General features: G+C 37.7%; 1 long non-coding RNA gene across 3 annotated transcripts in view; it reads left to right on the top strand.

Moving 5' to 3' along the window:
* LOC133651470 (uncharacterized) overlaps nucleotides 1-17,864 on the top strand; it is a 95,477-nt gene that overhangs the window by 35,613 nt on the left and 42,000 nt on the right. For 2 of the 3 annotated variants that reach the window (XR_009826419.1, XR_009826417.1), the window contains exon 3: nucleotides 12,082-12,153. The exons of the other annotated variant lie outside the window; for it this stretch is intronic. This is a non-coding gene — a long non-coding RNA (uncharacterized LOC133651470). The remainder of the gene's footprint in view (nucleotides 1-12,081; nucleotides 12,154-17,864) is intronic. 3 annotated transcript variants of the gene reach the window in all.

Here is a 17,864-nt window from a genome sequence, read left to right as displayed (position 1 = left end):
TCTCGACTCTCATATTCAAGAGGATATAGTATCCGAGGTGGTTTAAAATACAAATCCGAGATCCACAATAGAAAAAGGAGAGAGTGTGGAATCCAATGAGCCAGCTTGTACCTAAGTTACGGTCAGAGCGAAAAAAGATGCGTCCTGCACTGCACTCTAGTCCTTCACTCTGACGTTCCTCATCCACGAATCTTTTATCCTGGCTCAAATTAATGGGGTAATCGTCGCTTTCTCGGACTGAATCGCTCTCGCTGCTGGTGTAAACAATGGGGAAATGTGAGGAGCCTTTCAACCTGTGACGTCACGCTACTTCCGGTACAGGCAAGGCTTTTTTTATCAGCGACCAAAAGTTGCGAACTTTATCGTCGATGTTCTCTACTAAATCCTTTAAGCAAAAATATGGCAATATCGCGAAATGATCAAGTATGACACATAGAATGGATCTGCATCCCCGTTTAAATAAAAAAAATTCATTTCAGTAGGCCTTTAATGGGATGGTGGATGTCCGCTTGGGTTTGTGGAAAACATAAATAAAGAGTTGTAACAAATCGACGGCCACGCCATTCCGACCAATGAGCGGAACTGTAGGGACCCAAATTGGAGGGTGTTTCTTGGTGCCTGGTGAGGATGGATCTTTGAAAATCAGTGCACCCGGTCGTAAAGGTGTTCTTTTTCTTAGCCCGTTTACATGGCGTGCAAAACATCTTTCCATCTTCATAAGTGAGCCATTTGCTGAAAAGTGGCTCCTGAAGCCACTTTTCATTGAAGATTTGCTTCTTTGGTTTATTGCTCGCCATGATGAAAACAATAACACACGGGAGTCCTAATACCGGAAATGCAGTATTTGTGATCGATAAAACTTTCGGCGAATCAAAATTTAAGAAATTCTACCGGAAAGTGCATTACTTTGAGGTCAACCAATAATTAATAATTAATAATTTTATCCGGCAATTATAAACAAAACACCGGCGGAAAGCGATAATCGGTAAAAAAAATAAAATAAAAAATACGCGACTTTCGGAATTCCGCGTCCTTTCTGATTTCAATGCGTAAAAAGACACAAAAACGCCGTTTACGCCAGCACTGGTACTGTCCCGAACCCGTTACTGTCATTTCACTCTGACAGTAAATGACGATCACAATCATTATTTGCTTCTTAAAATCGTCTTATCTTTATTTATTATCTTGTTTTATCGTCACATTTCTGAGTCTCAATTACAGTTGCAAGTCTAACATGTGAGATGGCAGTAGTGTATAGTTTATGGCAGGGGTGTCCAAACTTTTACCACTGAGGGCCGCACACTGAAAAATCAAAGCAAGTGGGGGCCATTTTGATATTTTTTTATTTTAAAAACCAATACAATATATGTATAAAAAATATACATTAAGCCCTCCCCTCAGGCTTGATCCCAGGGACCCCAAAGGGTTTTGGTCCAAAAAAAATTTGAAATGTGTCATTATTCAGTATTATTATCTCTAGATCAACATTAGGTCTATCTGTCAATATAAAGTTTTTAAAGATTTAAGTCGTATGCTCTTTTTGTCAAAGAAAACCCTGTTTTTTTATGGAAAAAAACACAAAATATGCAATATTTTCACCCAATAAAATAAGGGGAATAATAAGAGGAATATTTCAGATTATATAATAATTGGAGCCTTAAAAAGGTCAATAACTCATAACACCATTGATTTTAATTCATTATTATTTTTTGAGCAATGACACTTAAAAACAAATCACACAAAACGTATTGGGGAACCAAAAGGGTCCTACTCATTAAAGTGTTAAAAAATAAATTATACATTTTTTTTACTGTTTACTTTTAACACAATAATCTCGAGATCAACTTCAGATCTATCCGTCAATTAAACGTTGTATTGTTGTTTATGTTTTTTGTTCGTTTTAGGCCCTTCTTTAAAAAAAAAAAAAAAAGCTAAATTTTTTATATGGCAAACACAAAATATGCAACATTTTCCCCAAAAAATATCTCATGTGCAATATTTAATGTGACATAATTGGAGCCTTGGATAGGTCAACAATTCATAATAACATTGATTTTGATTCATTATTATTTTTTAATGCAGGCTGTTTCTTTCAAAGAAAGAAACAGCCTGCATGGCAGCTTTGTGTTATTAGAGTAAACATTGCAACATTTTCTTGTTACATTTCACCTGTTTGGTCTTTCATACCACTTTTTATGTTTTTAATTTTTTAAATCTTTTTTTAAAATGGGCCGTGGGGCCATTAAAAAATGACCTGCGGGCCGCAAATGACCGCACTTTGGACATCCCTGGTTTATGGTGTGTCGGCTTGTCAGTTCAGTCGTTGCTGTCTGTTGCTCCCTACAAAGTGTTAATACCCTAAGTATTGTACTTATTACGCAGCAGCTGTTTGATTGTAACACGCATCTTAGTTGTTGTTTTCATTAAAGCATTTGGAGGTGTTGGAATTGCCATGTAAAATCGCTAATGCTAATCAGTTGCAAGTCAACAGCAATGCCTATATATATTAGCATCACGGTAGCGCATTTTTGGAATAGTGGAGCCTTACTTTACTTGCGTCGGAGCGTTTTTTTGGAGTCAGTTTCTTTGTTGGCATTGAAAATTGCAACATTACCTAGAGCGGGGGTAGCCAACCCGTGGCTCTTTAGCGCCGCCCTAGTGGCTCCCTGGAGATTTTTCAAAAATGTATGAAAATGAAAAAAGATGGGGGGGAAAAATATATATTTTGTTTTAGTATGGTTTCTTTAGGAAGACACACATGACACAATCCTTCCTAATTGTTATAAAACCCACTGTTTATTATGTTTGTGTTTATGCTTCACTGATGAGAGTGTTTGGCGAGCGCCGTTTTGTCCTACTAATTTTGGCGGTCTTTGAACTCACTGCAGTTGTGTGGACTGTGACGCAACAGTTTGTTTACATGTTGAAATTTCTCAGACGCTGCCATGGAAAGACGTGTTTTCTGCCAGTGGTCCCCAACCTTTTTTGCACCACGTACTGGATTAATGTAGGCATTATTTTCAGGGACCGGCTTTCCACTCGTGCCAGATAAATACAGCAAGAATAAGTACATGAAAAATACAACTCACTATTACGCTGAATTAGTGTTTCTTTGCAATGAGATTAAAAATTAAAGTTAAAGTACCCATGATTGTCACACACACACTAGGTGTGGCGAAATTTTTCTCTGCATTTGACCCCTCACCCTTGATAACCCCCTGGGAGGTGAGGGGAGCAGTGAGCAGCATGCAGATGGAAATCAGCCTTTGGCTACAATCTGTCACTTTTCTGTCTGATATGTTCAGTAATGTGCGTTGTATCATGTCACAAAGTTATAACAAATATAACAAATGGCAACTTCCCATGAGGAGTTTTATTGTACATCTCTAAACAAATCTGCCCCTCCACGTCATTTTATATGGCCCGCAAAAGCCTGGAAATAATGTGTCAATAAAATATTTTATATTTTCTTTCTTTACTTTCTTATTTTCTTACGTTTTATTTTGTCATATTAGTGTTTTTTTTTCTAGTTTGACAGGGAAAAAAAATTGTGTCCAATATTGCAAAAAATATATTATCCAACTTTGTTGGTCAAAATCCATATAAATGCTTAAATATCTGCTTAACTTATGATTTCGAAGCAAGTTATCCATCAAATTGTACACTATAAAAATAAGCAATAGATTTTAGGGAGTTTTTTTTTATACAGCATATTACTGTAAGTTGGAAAAAAATCGACCAATGTTTGTTTTTTACAGTAAAATTCTGTCGACTGAGTTGTCAGTTTTTTTTGTTTTTTTTACTGTAAAATCCACGGTTGATGATTTTATGGTACCACATTTTATTATGGTAAAAAAATGGCATCTGTGTTGCCAAAATAAAATTAAACAGCGGTACTGTATTTCTATTTATAAAAATAATTTAAAAAAACCCACCATATATTTTACAGTACAATATTTTACTGGCAACTAAGCTGCTGTTTTTTTTCTGTAAAAAAACAGTGGTAAAATCGGCAGATTTTCTTTTACTCTTTACGTAAAAATGTTTTAAAATATTTTAATACCTAGGCAAATTTGTTGATTATTTACTGTTACAAGCAGCTCTCTAATGGCAGCCATTACTGCGGCGTGGCCCTCAATGAAAACAAGTTTGACACCCCTGGTCGAGTGGGACTGGCCAAAGTTAAGTCGGAGAAAATGCAGTCCTTTATAAATTATTTTAATGTTTCTCTCCGGCCCGGTAGCAAATGCGTCACGGACCGGTACCGGTCCCCGGACCGGTGGTTGGGGACCACTATTTTATGCCACTCTTTCTCTGTCTCATTTTGTCCACCAAATGTTTTATGCTGTACGTGAACGCACAAAGGTGTATTACGCTCCAGCTGTTTGATTGTAACGTGCATCTTAGTTGTTGTTTTCATTAACACATTTGGAAGTGTTGAAATCTCCATGTAATGATAATCAGTAGCATGTCAATAGCAAAGCCAATGTTTATTAGCATCAAGCTAGCACATTTTTGGAAAAGTGGAGCCTTACTTTACTAAGTTTGAAAGCTTTTTTTCAGTCAGTTTCTTTGTTGACTTTGAAAGTTGCAACATTACCATGCAGGAGGTAATGTTGTGGGCGTGACGTCTCGCGCAACCTTGGTATCGAAAACATGGCACTGTTAGATTTGACGGGAATCGGTGCCCGGTAGGACCGGGGGGATTCGGTCTTTGCCAAAAAAGTACTGGATTCGGTACCCATCCCAGTTGTATCGCATCGATTAGTTCAAGCTCCAATAACAATTTCCGTCTCTCTTTAATTGCCATTGAAGAATTGAAAAACAACCTTTGTTTGCTGTCAGGTGTATTCACACACCTGACTAATAGCTGCAGGACTTTCATGGTAACGAGGCTTTGGAAGTCTAGTCAGCGACCAAAACAATCCATCCACGTCTCCTCTCACCCCCTGGCCGCCCGCCCCTCACTCTGACTTTGCCTCCTCGTCCTCCTCTTCCGTCCCAGCTCCACTTCCTCGCCGTCCCTCAGCTCTTGTTTTTTTTCCCTTTCCAAGCATCGGGAGCTTCTGTGGCACAATGTAGTGTGTTCCCCTCCACCCTGGGGTTGTTAATGAGTGTCATGAATATTCATTAGGATGAGGGTGACATCACCGTTCTGTGGCGAGCACTCTTCGCTAATGATGCTTCCTGTTTGGTGGGGCCTCTGAGGACGAGCTCGTCCTTTAAGCCGCTCGGCTCTTCTGGCGGAGTTTTTGCATTTCGCCTCCAGCTGCTGGGGGCGATGTAGCTGGAAGGAGAAGTCTGTCAGTCAACTTAGTTCATGGCACCCACAGGCAGACAAATAAGTGTGTGCGGTAATGTATAGTGTATTTTAATTAGTCATGTTTGTTATATTTTGATTAGTCATCTGTGTTGGCCCTGCACTGAGGTGTACACCGCCTTCTGCCTGAATGCAGCTGGGATAGGCTCCAGCCACCCCTGCGAAAATGGATGGATGGATGTTTAGTTTAGTATATTTAGTCATGATTGGTATGTCTTGTTTAGTGTATATTGTTTAGTCATGTGTCGTATATTTTGATTAGTGATGATTAGTATATTTTAGTTAGTCATTTGTGTTGGCCCTGCACTGAGGTAGGGACTCTTTCTGGGTGTTCCCCGCCTTCTGCCTGAATGCAGCTGGGATAGGCTCCAGCCACCCCCGCGGAAATGGATGGATGGATGTTTAGTTTAGTATATTTAGTCATGATTGGTATGTTTTGTTTAGTCATATTTGGTATATTTTGATTAGTCATGATTAGTATGTTTTGTTTAGTCACGTTTAGTATATTTTGATTAGTCCTAATTAGTATGTTTTGTTGAGTGTATTTTGTTTAGTCATGCTTAGTATATTTTGATTAGTGATGATTAGTATGATTTGTGTAGTCACGTTTAGTATATTTTGATGAGTCATAATTAGTATGTTTTATTTATTGTATTTTGTTTCGTCATGTTTAGTATATTTAGATTAGTCCTAATTAGTATGTTTTGTTTATTGTATTTTGTGTAGTCATGTTTAGTATATTTTGATTAGTGATGATTGGTATGCTTTGTTTAGTCATGTTTATTATATTTCAGTTAGTCATAATTAGTATGTTTTGTTTAGTGTAATTTTTTTAGTCATGTTTAGTATATTTCGATTAGTCTAGATTAGTATGTTTTGTAAAGTCATGTTCAGTATATTTGGATTAGTCATAATTAGTATGTTTTGTTTAGTTTATTTAGTTTAGTCTTGTTTAGTATATTGTGATTAGTCATAATTAGTATGTTTTGTTCAGTGTATTTTGTTTTGTCATGTTTAGTATATTTTGATTAGTCATGATTAGTATGTTTTGTTTAGTCACATTTAGTATATATGAATTAGTTATAATTAGTATGTTTTGTTTAGTGTATTTTGTTTAGTCACATTTAGTATATTTTGATCAGTCATAATTAGTATGTTTTGTTTAGTGTATTTTGTTTAGTCATGTTTAGTATATTTTGATAAGTCTAGATTAGTGTGTTTTGTTTAGTCACGTTTAGTATATTTTGATTAGTCATAAACAGTATGTTTTGTGTCGTGTATTTTGTTTAGTCATGTCTAGTATATTTTGATTAGTCTAGATTAGTATGTTGAGTTTAGTCACATTTAGTATAGTTTTATTAGTCATATTTACTATGTTTTTTTAGTGAATTTTTTTAGTCACGTTTAGTATATTTTGATTAATCATAATTAGTTTGTTTTGTTTAGTGTATTTTGTTTAGTCACATTTAGTATATTTTGATTAATCGTAATTTGTATGTTTTGTTTAGTATATTTTGATTTAGTCATGTTGAGTGATTAGAGTGAGTTACCGTGTTAATGCTACCGTTAGGCAAGCTAAGCTACCAAAAGTGTCGCCACAAATTATTTGTAAACGTGATTTTAAGCATTTTTGTGAGCAATCTTTGCATCAGGATTTATGGCTCTTTGATTGGTCCAAAATCACTATTTTTAGTGCTGTTGAGTTGGCTTGGAAATATTCTCATGATGCATTGATCAGTATTACAGACAGACATGCTCCTCTACGTAAATTTAGAGTCAAAGGTAGAAATAATCCTTGGTTCTTTCCTGAACTGCAAAAGGATGCTGCCTGGGCCAAGGTTAGAACTACCAAATCCCAGGCTGACTGGTTGTTTTTTAGGCAGATCAGAAATCGCTTTCCTACTCTTGTCAAGAAGTCAAAGTCTGAGTTTTATCTCCTACAAGCCACCAGTAGCTTAAACGATCCCAAGAAATTCTGGAAAGTCATAATAACGTCTTATGGAAGTGAAACCACAAATGATCTGCCGACTTGTATCGTGAAAGACTCATGTAGTATAACTGACAAATCAGCCATACGTAATTGTTTCAATTAACATTTTATTCCTTGTGGTTCTTTATTTGACATCTTATCTCCACATCCAAATCACCCGAATGTTCAGAAGGTTTGCATGTCACCATCCTTTCACACTTCCATAACTACTACATTTAGTTTTACTCCTCTGGATGTGTTTGAGGTCAAGAGAGCCTTAAAATAAATGGACCCTGGTGAATCTGCAGGTCCTGACAAACGCCCTTCTTTTTAAAGTCATCCGTTGATTTTATTGCAGAACCTCTTGCGCATATTTTTAATCTTTCTTTGTCCAGTAATGAGATTCCGAACATTTGGAAATCTGCCTATATTTTACGGTTATTGAAAGGAGGAGATGCCAGAGCTGTTAATAACTATAGACCCATCTTTAAGGTATGTGTCCTAGCTAAATTTTTGAAAAGTTTGTAAGTAAACAACTTAAAGATTTTTTTAGAAACCAGTGGTCTGCTTTATGCACATCAACCAGGTTTTTAGAAAGAGACATACGGTAGCACCATAACTGCTGCTATCAAAGTTGTAAATGACATTAATCGAAGCATTGGATTTCAAAAAATATTGAGCATTTGACACTGTCGACCATATCTTTCTGGCAGACATCTTAGTAGTACCTGTATGTTTTGTTTGATATATTTCAATTAGTCATGTCTAATGTATTTTGTTTGGTCATATTTAGTATATTTTGTTTAGTCATCCATCTATCCACCATCCAATCTTTAGTATGTTCTGTTAAAGGTCTACTGAAACCCACTACTACCGACCACGCAGTCTGATAGTTTATATATCAATGATGGAATCTTAACATTGCAACACATGCCAATACGGCCGGGTTAGATTAGTAAAGTGCAATTTTAAATTTCCCGCTAGATATTCTGCTGAAAACGTCTCGGTATGATGACGTTTGCGCGTGACGTCACGGATTGTGCGGGCATATTGGGACACCATTGTGGCCAGCTATTAAGTCGTCTGTTTTCATCGCAAAATTCCACAGTATTCTGGACATCTGTATTGGTGAATCTTTTGCAATTTGTTTAATGAACAATAAAGACAGCAAAGAAGAAAGCTGTAGGTGGGATCGGTGTATTAGTGGCTGGCTACAGCAACACAACCAGTAGGACTTTGAGTTGGATAGCAGACGCGCTACCGTGAGTACAGCTTTGCCTTCCAAACATTTGATCGCTTGCCCGTCCGTGCGTGCCACTATGTGCATGTCACATACGTAACTTTGGGGAAATATATGTGCTGTATGAACTTTACGGAGGTGAACGGTACTTTGGGCTGTGGGATTGAGTGTGTTGTGCGGGTGTTTGATTTGTATTGGTGGGTTATATGGACAGGAGGGAGGAGGTGTTTGTTATGCGGATTAATTTGTGGCATATTAAATATAAGCCTGGTTGTGTTGTGGCTAATAGAGTATATATATGTCTTGTGTTTATTTACTGTTTTAGTCATTCCCAGCTGAATTTGAGGTCCCACCCACCTCTCACAGCATCTTCCCTATCTGAATCGCTTCCACTGCCCTCTAATCCTTCACTCTCACTTTCCTCATCCACAAATCTTTCATCCTCGCTCAAATTAATGGGGTAATCATCGCTTTCTTGGTACGAATCGCTCTCGCTGCTGGTGGCCATGATTGTAAACAATGTGCAGATGTGAGGCGCTCCACAACCTGTGACGTCACGCTACTTCCGGTACAGGCGACCAAAAGTTGCAAACTTTATCGTCAATGTTCTCTACTAAATTCTTTCAGCAAAAATATGGCAATATCGCGAAATGATCAAGTATGACACATAGAATGGACCTGCTATCCCCGTTTAAATAAGAACATTTTATTTCAGTAGGCCTTTAAGTCGTGATTAGTGTATATTATTTAGACACATTTAGTATATTTTGTTTAATTATATTTAAAACATTTCTTTCTGCAGGAATAGTAACCTTCAACTCAACTATTTAAACCTTCAACTTCCTTAGTCTGTCTTATAAGCGGAAAAGTTGTTTTCGCACAATCTTACCAACACACAATTGACTTTTTGTGTAACTTTTGAGCTCGCCGTGTAAAAAATTAATTAAAATGAGAGACAGACAACAACAACAATGTAAAAAAAAAAAAAAGGCTGCAAAGTCCAATTCCAATTGTATTAAGACTGTGAAATACATATTTACATTTACATGAAGCTATTACTTTTTCACCCACACAATACAAATGTACTTTTATTATGGGGGAACAACACACACTGACAGAAGGACTATATATATAAATATATACATAAAGTAACCAGAATATTAGATACATATTACGTCTCTCAGGCAGAACAATATTAGAAAGTGTCCAGTAATAAGTGTGTCTGCATCATTGAATTTACTGCGTCATGAGTTTAACTCCATGGATTAGTGCGGCCATGTAGTGTCGCCTAAAAATCAGTCACCACTCCACTTCAACTTAAAGACAGCATAAGTCCATTCTGGACGGTGATAATAAATAGCTAAGTGTTATTCATATCTACCATCGTTCAGTAATCGTTCAGTAATTTCGCTCGGTCAAAACTTTTCTAGCATAATGTTCTAGAAAATAAAAAAGTATGTATGATTCTTGCTGATGTTGTATGAGATAAACATCCGTATAAAGGCTCCAATATTGGTATTGTATCAAAAGTGGAAAAAGTTGCATCAGTACACTCTTAATAGTTATTTATATAAATTAATTTTGATTAAAATTTAAATGCAGCATATATTCTATACGCAGATAGTATGTACATATATCATGTATTGAAAAAAAAAAAATGGATGTTAATATGTCATTTTAAAATAAATAAAGTAGTGTAATAATAATATAATGATACATTTGTATATACACTACATTTATTTTACTTTATCGTCATATCTGTATGATCATATTTATTCATTTAGATTATATTTATCATAATGAAAAAAGTTGAGAAAAGTATTTTTGAATATGGAATTGCAAATTTAATGAGAAATCTCGGTCATGTCAGCAGGTGAAGTTGCGGTGCCAAAACCCCGAAGTCACATGTCTGCCTTGTGCAGAGACAGTGTTGATTAGAGTGACATGTTTTACGTCAGGGCGGTCTGTGATGGGCGTCGGCCTCAGGTAGCATCATGTGACTAACCAGCTCACACCCTGAAACTTCCTTTGCACCGCCGATCAAAGATGTTTTATTTTCATTGTGATGAGATGATGACACGTGGGGACATGTGTCGGCTCACTGTTTCACCTTCAGCCAATTAGCAGGGATTATGTTAGTGTCTTCGGCTCCATGCCTTCTGCTGATAATTGCAATGACACTTGCAATTATTAGCACTAGCAATGGGTTTAACCGTATACGCCGTCATGGCGCCATCATACATTCCTCGGTTTTAAGGTGTCAGTTGGGTTCACTTTGGGAAACAAAACACCTAACAGCTTCAACTCATTTTTTTTTGTCCCGAATCCACCCGCGAATATCAAATACATGCGGGTAATTACAACCAGGGGTGGGTACCAGTACTCAACAATACCCATTTGCTGTACTTTTATCTACACTCTTTGATTTTAATTTCAATTATGATTATTTTTTATGATTCTTCTATTTTATGATTTTAATTTAAATTTTTTGTTCTAATGAACATTTTATTAATTTTGCCTTACTGTAATGTTTTGTAAAGCATTCTGAATTGCCTTGTGTATGCATTGAGCATTATAAATACACTTGACTTGCCTTACTTTTTGATGTGTGTATAAATATTAATTGGTTTTGATAAAAAAAACAAAAAAAAGCAATTTTTTTTTATGTAACATAAAAATGAGCTGATTAGGCTAACTGCCAAACCGTTAAATTGCAAGTCTAAAACACTAGATGGCAGGGGTGTATAGTTTATGGTGTGTTGGCGCGTCAGTTCAGTACTTGCTAAATCTTGTCTTTTGTTGCGCCCTAAAATGTGTTAAAACTGTAAGTAATGTACATATCATGCACCAGCTGTTTGATTGTAATTTGCATCTTAGCTGTAGTTTTCATTAACAAAAGGTGTTAAAATCGACATGTAAAATGGCTAATGCTAATCAGTAGCATGTCAATAATAAAACCAATGTATATTAGCATCAAGCTAGTGCATTTTTACTTAAATTACATTGGAGCATTTTTTGAGTCATTTTCTTTATTGCCGTTTAATATTGCAACATTACCTAGACATAGTCCGCTCTCAGTGCTGCTGGAGTGCAAGCTAAGGGCTGAAGTGGGGACTGGCGGGATTTGGTCGGTGCCAAAAAAAGTACCTGATTCAGTACCCATCCCTAATTACAACCATAAAAATTACTGTTTTTGACACAAATAAAACCTAGATTATGCTGCCGCTCCTCCCCCTCCAAACCCCTCCTGCTAGTTTTATGTTGACGTTCTCCAATTTTGGATCAGCGCTTGCAATAAAGTGACCATTGTAATTTTGCTTCAAGAACCTTCCGCGTCTCTCTTGAAGTAAACGTTATTTACAATGGTCGTCCATATTAGACACAGACCCTGCCCCAAGTATACTGTATAATAATACACATAGCGGAATGTACAGATATGATCTTTTTTGAACACTTTTTTTCCAATATTGTCATGTTTCTTTTCCTCTCAGAGGTACATGCTTAGCCTTGGTTTGCATTTGTGTGTGTAATTATTGCGTTGCTGTAACACAGAGGGCAGTCAAGCGGCTTATTAAAGAAAAACCTTCTGTCTGCAAGGTCACGGCCCTGAATGTTCTACCTTTTGTGAGTATCAATGCTCCAACACATACGCTCACACACACACACACACACACACACACACACACACACACACACACACACACACACACACACACACACACACACACACACACACACACACACACACACACACACACACACACACACACACACACACACACACACACACACGTTTTATTCATACACATGTTTGTGTACTATTTTTTGTTTGTGTTGTACACTTCCCATTAAATATAAATGAATGGGAAATATATGGAAAAAAGAAACACATTTTCTTCGTGATTTAAATACAATTTCATGTTAGTTTAGTTACAAGAAGCGGGCACAGGCAACAAATGTTATTTTTCAAATGTTCAAGGTGAACATGTATGTTACACTTAATTTGTATGGTGCATTTATAAATTTTTAATCAACTCATGAATCAATCAATCAAACTTGATTATATAGCACTTTTCACGCATGGTCAAGTATCAACACAAAGTGATTTACACCGAAATAAAATAGAGACAAGAAAAAACACACAATTGACATTAACAAAACATGGCATGGCACTGAGGATTGAGGAACAACTCCCCCTTTGAGGCATCCACACTATTTCAAATGGCACCAATTCGGTGGAATGGCCTGAAAGTAAAAAAAGACAACCTGAAAAAAAGTGCACAATAATGTAAAAATAAGTGTAAAACGTAAAAAAGTGTACATCAAATTGCAAAAGTGAGCAACCATGTAAAACATGTGCAACATTTTTTTAAACGTGTACAGCAATGTAAAACAATGTGTACAGCAACACAAGAAAAGTGTACAACAATGTAAGAAAAAGTGTGTAAGAATGTAAAGTGTCCCAAAATTTTAAAACGTGTGCAACAATGTAAGACACGTGTACAACAATGTAAAAATGTGTACATACATTTAAAAAAATGTGCAACAATGTAAGAAAAGCATGCATTAAAGTAAGAAAACTGTGCAACAATCTATAGAAATGTAAAAAAGTGCAACAATGTAAGAAAAGTGTACAGAAATGTAAAAAAAGTGTGCAAAAAATAAAAACAATGTGCAACTTTGTATGAAAAGTGTACAACAATGTAAAAAAGTGTTACAATGTAAGAAAAGGGTACAACAATGTAAAAACGTGTGCAACAATGCAAGAAAAGTGTGAAGCAATGTAAGAAAAGTGTGAAACAATGTAAGAAAAGTGTGAAACAATGTAAGAAATGTGTGAAACAATGTAAGAAAAGTGTGCAACAATGTAAAAAAAATGTGCAACAATGTGAGAAAAGTGTACAACAATGTAAAAAAGCATAATCATGTAAAAAAGACAACGTCAAAAATGTACAACAATGTTAAACCTTTTCTTCAAGGTGCAATGTATCGTACTGTAAACAATGTTAGGCATGTTTGTAACAAACTAAACTATGATTATGAATAGTTGTCTGCTATTAAAGGGGAACTGCACTTTTTTGTAATTTTGTCCATCATTCACAATCCTTATGAGAGACAAGACAAAAGGTTTTAGTTTTTTTTCCACATTCTAACATATACAAATAGGCTCGTTCTAGGTGGCTACAAATGCAGCTAATGGGAGCAATCCATTCAAAATCACTTTAAAAATGCATTCAAAAACCGTCAACAATACTTCATTTACATTCTGTACGTCAGGAACTGCTGGACTTGAACTCCCAAGATGCAGAGATGGCAAGCATCACGCAGGACAACATGACTTTAATGTCAAAAGGGAGACAGTGCAACTGGTAAGTGCACAGGCAGGGAAAACAGGCAACAGGAGACAAGAGAACAGGAGACAGGAAACAATCATCAAGCCCCGACTGGAGGGCGAGGCAGGCATAAATAGCCGCCTGATTGGCAACTGCAACCAGGTGTGCCAGGCTGCCAATCAGGGACATGTGAGAGAAACGAGCGCTCAGGGAGACATGCAGGAAGCGGAACCAAAATAACAGCGCTGACAGGAAATAAACACAAACACACAGGAAAACCCAAACATAACCAAACTTTCAGTAACAATTCTGACACTGTAAACTGTATAATAACCAAGCTGTAGCAACATAGTTATTGTAAGAGCGAACACTGAGGAACTCTTTCTAGCGTAGTAACACATCGGCGTGCTTCGGTATTAGCCGTAAAAGTTGACTACGGCAAGAGATAAGCTATCTTCTACAACAGCACAAAATGTGTTTGAGTTTTTAATACACAACACTGCGATACGACACCAATTTGTACTGACTGTAAAACGTGAACAATCATATTACAGTATCTGGAAAGTATTAGCTCACATTTCATGTTTTGTTTGTACACCGCTAGCCAGACAGCGTATGTACTGTAGTTGTATGATGACGTACTGCGTGTACTATGAACAATAATATAGTGACTTACTCGATGGACAGTTTTTGTCCGTTTTGGTCAAGCTGGACATTTCCAGTTGATTTGGGCACTCCAATAATTCGGCATAGCTTGGCTCAAAAATTCCAGATTTTCAGCGTGACCAAATCGCACCGACCTCACTCTCCGGGATTCCGTCTGCTCCAACGTGTCACCCTCTTCTTCGTGCTCGCTTCTTTAAGCAGCAGTTCATCCTCCGTATGTTCAGCTTCAAAAAGATAAGGTTGTGAATCCTCATGTTGTATATTTGTTGGTCGTGTGATGGGTGATGAGCCAAGAAGACGCCGACAAGGAATCGTCGAACAAAAAGCTTTATTTGTTTCAGCGAGCTTCAGACTGGAGCTGCAGCTCCTGGAGAAAGAGTATGGGCCGGATCTCTTATCTGCTGTCTTCTTGGACAACTGTCCTTAAATACCTTTTACACTAAGACAGTTAGTCTTTGTTGTTCTAGCCTTTGGGCCGGTCAGTCTGGACAACACCCAATTTGTTGCTTGGCCAGTCAGCCTATTTCCCGTGATCGGTTTCAGTCGGGTGACCTCCAACGCCTATCCTCTACTCCTACTTGTGAGGGCTTCTACCAGATGCCGTTATTGTGTTTACACTTCCTCCTAAAATCCAACTGCTGCTATCCCATTAGTTCCTCAATGTCTTGGGGCAAATGCCCCCACTGTCTGGACAAGCTTGTGACGGACGTGCACTTTTGCCCTTAGTAGAATAATCCTTTAAAGGAGTCTGAGCTGCCAACACATGCTAGTTCACGATCATATTAGAAAATGGTACACGATATACAAACCCCGTTTCCATATGAGTTGGGAAATTGTGTTAGATGTAAATATAAACGGAATACAATGATTTGCAAATCCTTTTCAACCCATATTCAATTGAATGCACTACAAAGACAAGATATTTGATGTTCAAACTCATAAACTTTATTTTTTTTTGCAAATAATAATTAACTAAGAATTTCATGGCTGCAACACGTGCCTAAGTAGTTGGGAAAGGGCATGTTCACCACTGTGTTACATGGCCTTTCCTTTTAACAACACTCAGTAAACGTTTGGGAACTGAGGAGACACATTTTTTAAGCTTCACAGGTGGAATTCTTTCCCATTCTTGCTTGATGTACAGCTTAAGTTGTTCAACAGTCCGAGGGTCTCCGTTGTGGTATTTTAGGCTTCATAATGCGCCACACATTTTCAATGGGAGACAGGTCTGGACTACAGGCAGGCCAGTCTAGTATCCGCACTCTTTTACTATGAAGCCACGTTGATGTAACACGTGGCTTGGCATTGTCTTGCTGAAATAAGCAGGGGCGTCCATGGTAACGTTGCTTGGATGGCAACATATGTTGCTCCAAAACCTGTATGTACCTTTCAGCATTAATGGCGCTTTCACAGATGTGTAAGTTACCCATGCCTTGGGCACTAATACACCCCCATACCATCACAGATGCTGGCTTTTCAACTTTGTGCCTATTACAATCCGGATGGTTCTTTTCCTCTTTGGTCCGGAGGACACAACGTCCACAGTTTCCAAAAACAATTTGAAATGTGGACTCGTCAGACCACAGAACACTTTTCCACTTTGTATCAGTCCATTTTAGATGAGCTCAGGCCCAGCGAAGCCGACGGCGTTTCTGGGTGTTGTTGATAAACGGTTTTCGCCTTGCATAGGAGAGTTTTAACTTGCACTTACAGATGTAGCGACCAACTGTAGTTACTGACAGTGGGTTTCTGAAGTGTTCCTGAGCTCATGTGGTGATATCCTTTACACACTGATGTCGCTTGTTGATGCAGTACAGCCTGAGGGATGGAAGGTCACGGGCTTAGCTGCTTACGTGCAGTGATTTCTCAAGATTCTCTGAACCCTTTGATGATATTACGGACCGTAGATGGTGAAATCCCTAAATTCATTGAAATAGCTGGTTGAGAAAGGTTTTTCTTAAACCGTTCAACAATTTGCTCACGCATTTGTTGACAAAGTGGTGACCCTCACCCCATCCTTGTTTGTGAATGACTGAGCATTTCATGGAATCTACTTTTATATCCAATCATGGCACCCACCTGTTTCCAATTTGCCTGTTCACCTGTGGGATGTTCCAAATAAGTGTTTGAGCATTCCTCAACTTTATCAGTATTTATTGCCACCTTTCCCAACTTCTTTGTCACGTGTTGCTGGCATCAAATTCTAAAGTTAATGATTATTTGCAAAAAAAAAAAAGTTTATCAGTTTGAACATCAAATATGTTGTCTTTGTAGCATATTCGATTGAATATGGGTTGAAAATGATTTGCAAATCATTGTATTCCGTTTATATTTACATCTAACACAATTTCCCAACTCATATGGAAACAGGGTTTGTAGTTTACTACACTCATTTGTCCAAAAATAGTTGTCCTCGCTGTCTGCTACCAAGTCTGCCATGATTACAACACACTCGCTTGTTTGTTTGCCGGAAGTGCGCTGCTATGGAAACGGAAATAAATGCGCCAGAGAAGGAAGTCCCGCTATTGATTAAAATGATCAAAATACGGTAAATATTGTACACATTACATATTGTTATGATCGTGTCTGTTACTACATTTCATATATAGACTTGCAGTGTGTATATAGAACGTTGATGGAAGGTTTTGAAGTTGTTTTAGAGGGCTTTGAAGACCATAACGATGCACCTAAGCCACATTTTCCAAGCGTTTATCATCTTTAAAACGTGTGTTCTTGTCCCTCTTAATGATTGTGAACGATAGGCAAAAAAAAAATAAAAGTGCAGGTCCCCTTTAAGGATTTTCATAGAGCAAACCCGTCAAAGCAAATTTTTGTGCGATGACTTTGACATCTCGTTCAAATGGTCGATTAGTCGACTGATCTAAGACTGCTGCGATTCTGACTAAATTAACAAGAGATGTGTACGCATGTCCAAACAAACGCTGGGAACAATTCCGTTAAAACAAGCCAGACGATGGAGGTGCATACCCCTGTCTTACATCTCTATTTTTCTATATTTATATCTGTATATCTCAATGTGCTCCCGTGAGGAGAGCGAGTAATCAGCCGCAGCCTTGGCACTCGGCACTCATTGAAGAAGATTGATGGCTCTCTGTCTGCCTACAATGGCTGCAGGAGACAAAGATGGAGGCCGGGAGAGGATTTACAAGAGGGCGAGGAGAAGGTGGCGGGGAGAGGAAGAGAGGAAACAAGAAGATGGTTGTAAAAGATGGAGGAATTAGAGAGTAAATGTCACCGCGTGGAGGAGACTGGGATTGCTTCCACGTCCACACTTTGCTTCGCATGGCGGCGTGTCGGCTGGGAGGGCAGCAAGAT

Source organism: Entelurus aequoreus, linkage group LG06 (assembly GCF_033978785.1).
Source record: "Entelurus aequoreus isolate RoL-2023_Sb linkage group LG06, RoL_Eaeq_v1.1, whole genome shotgun sequence".
In the NCBI taxonomy this organism is placed as follows: Eukaryota; Metazoa; Chordata; class Actinopteri; order Syngnathiformes; family Syngnathidae; genus Entelurus; species Entelurus aequoreus.
Note: the sequence above shows the minus strand (reverse complement) of the source record. Positions and strands in the feature narration are given on the sequence as shown.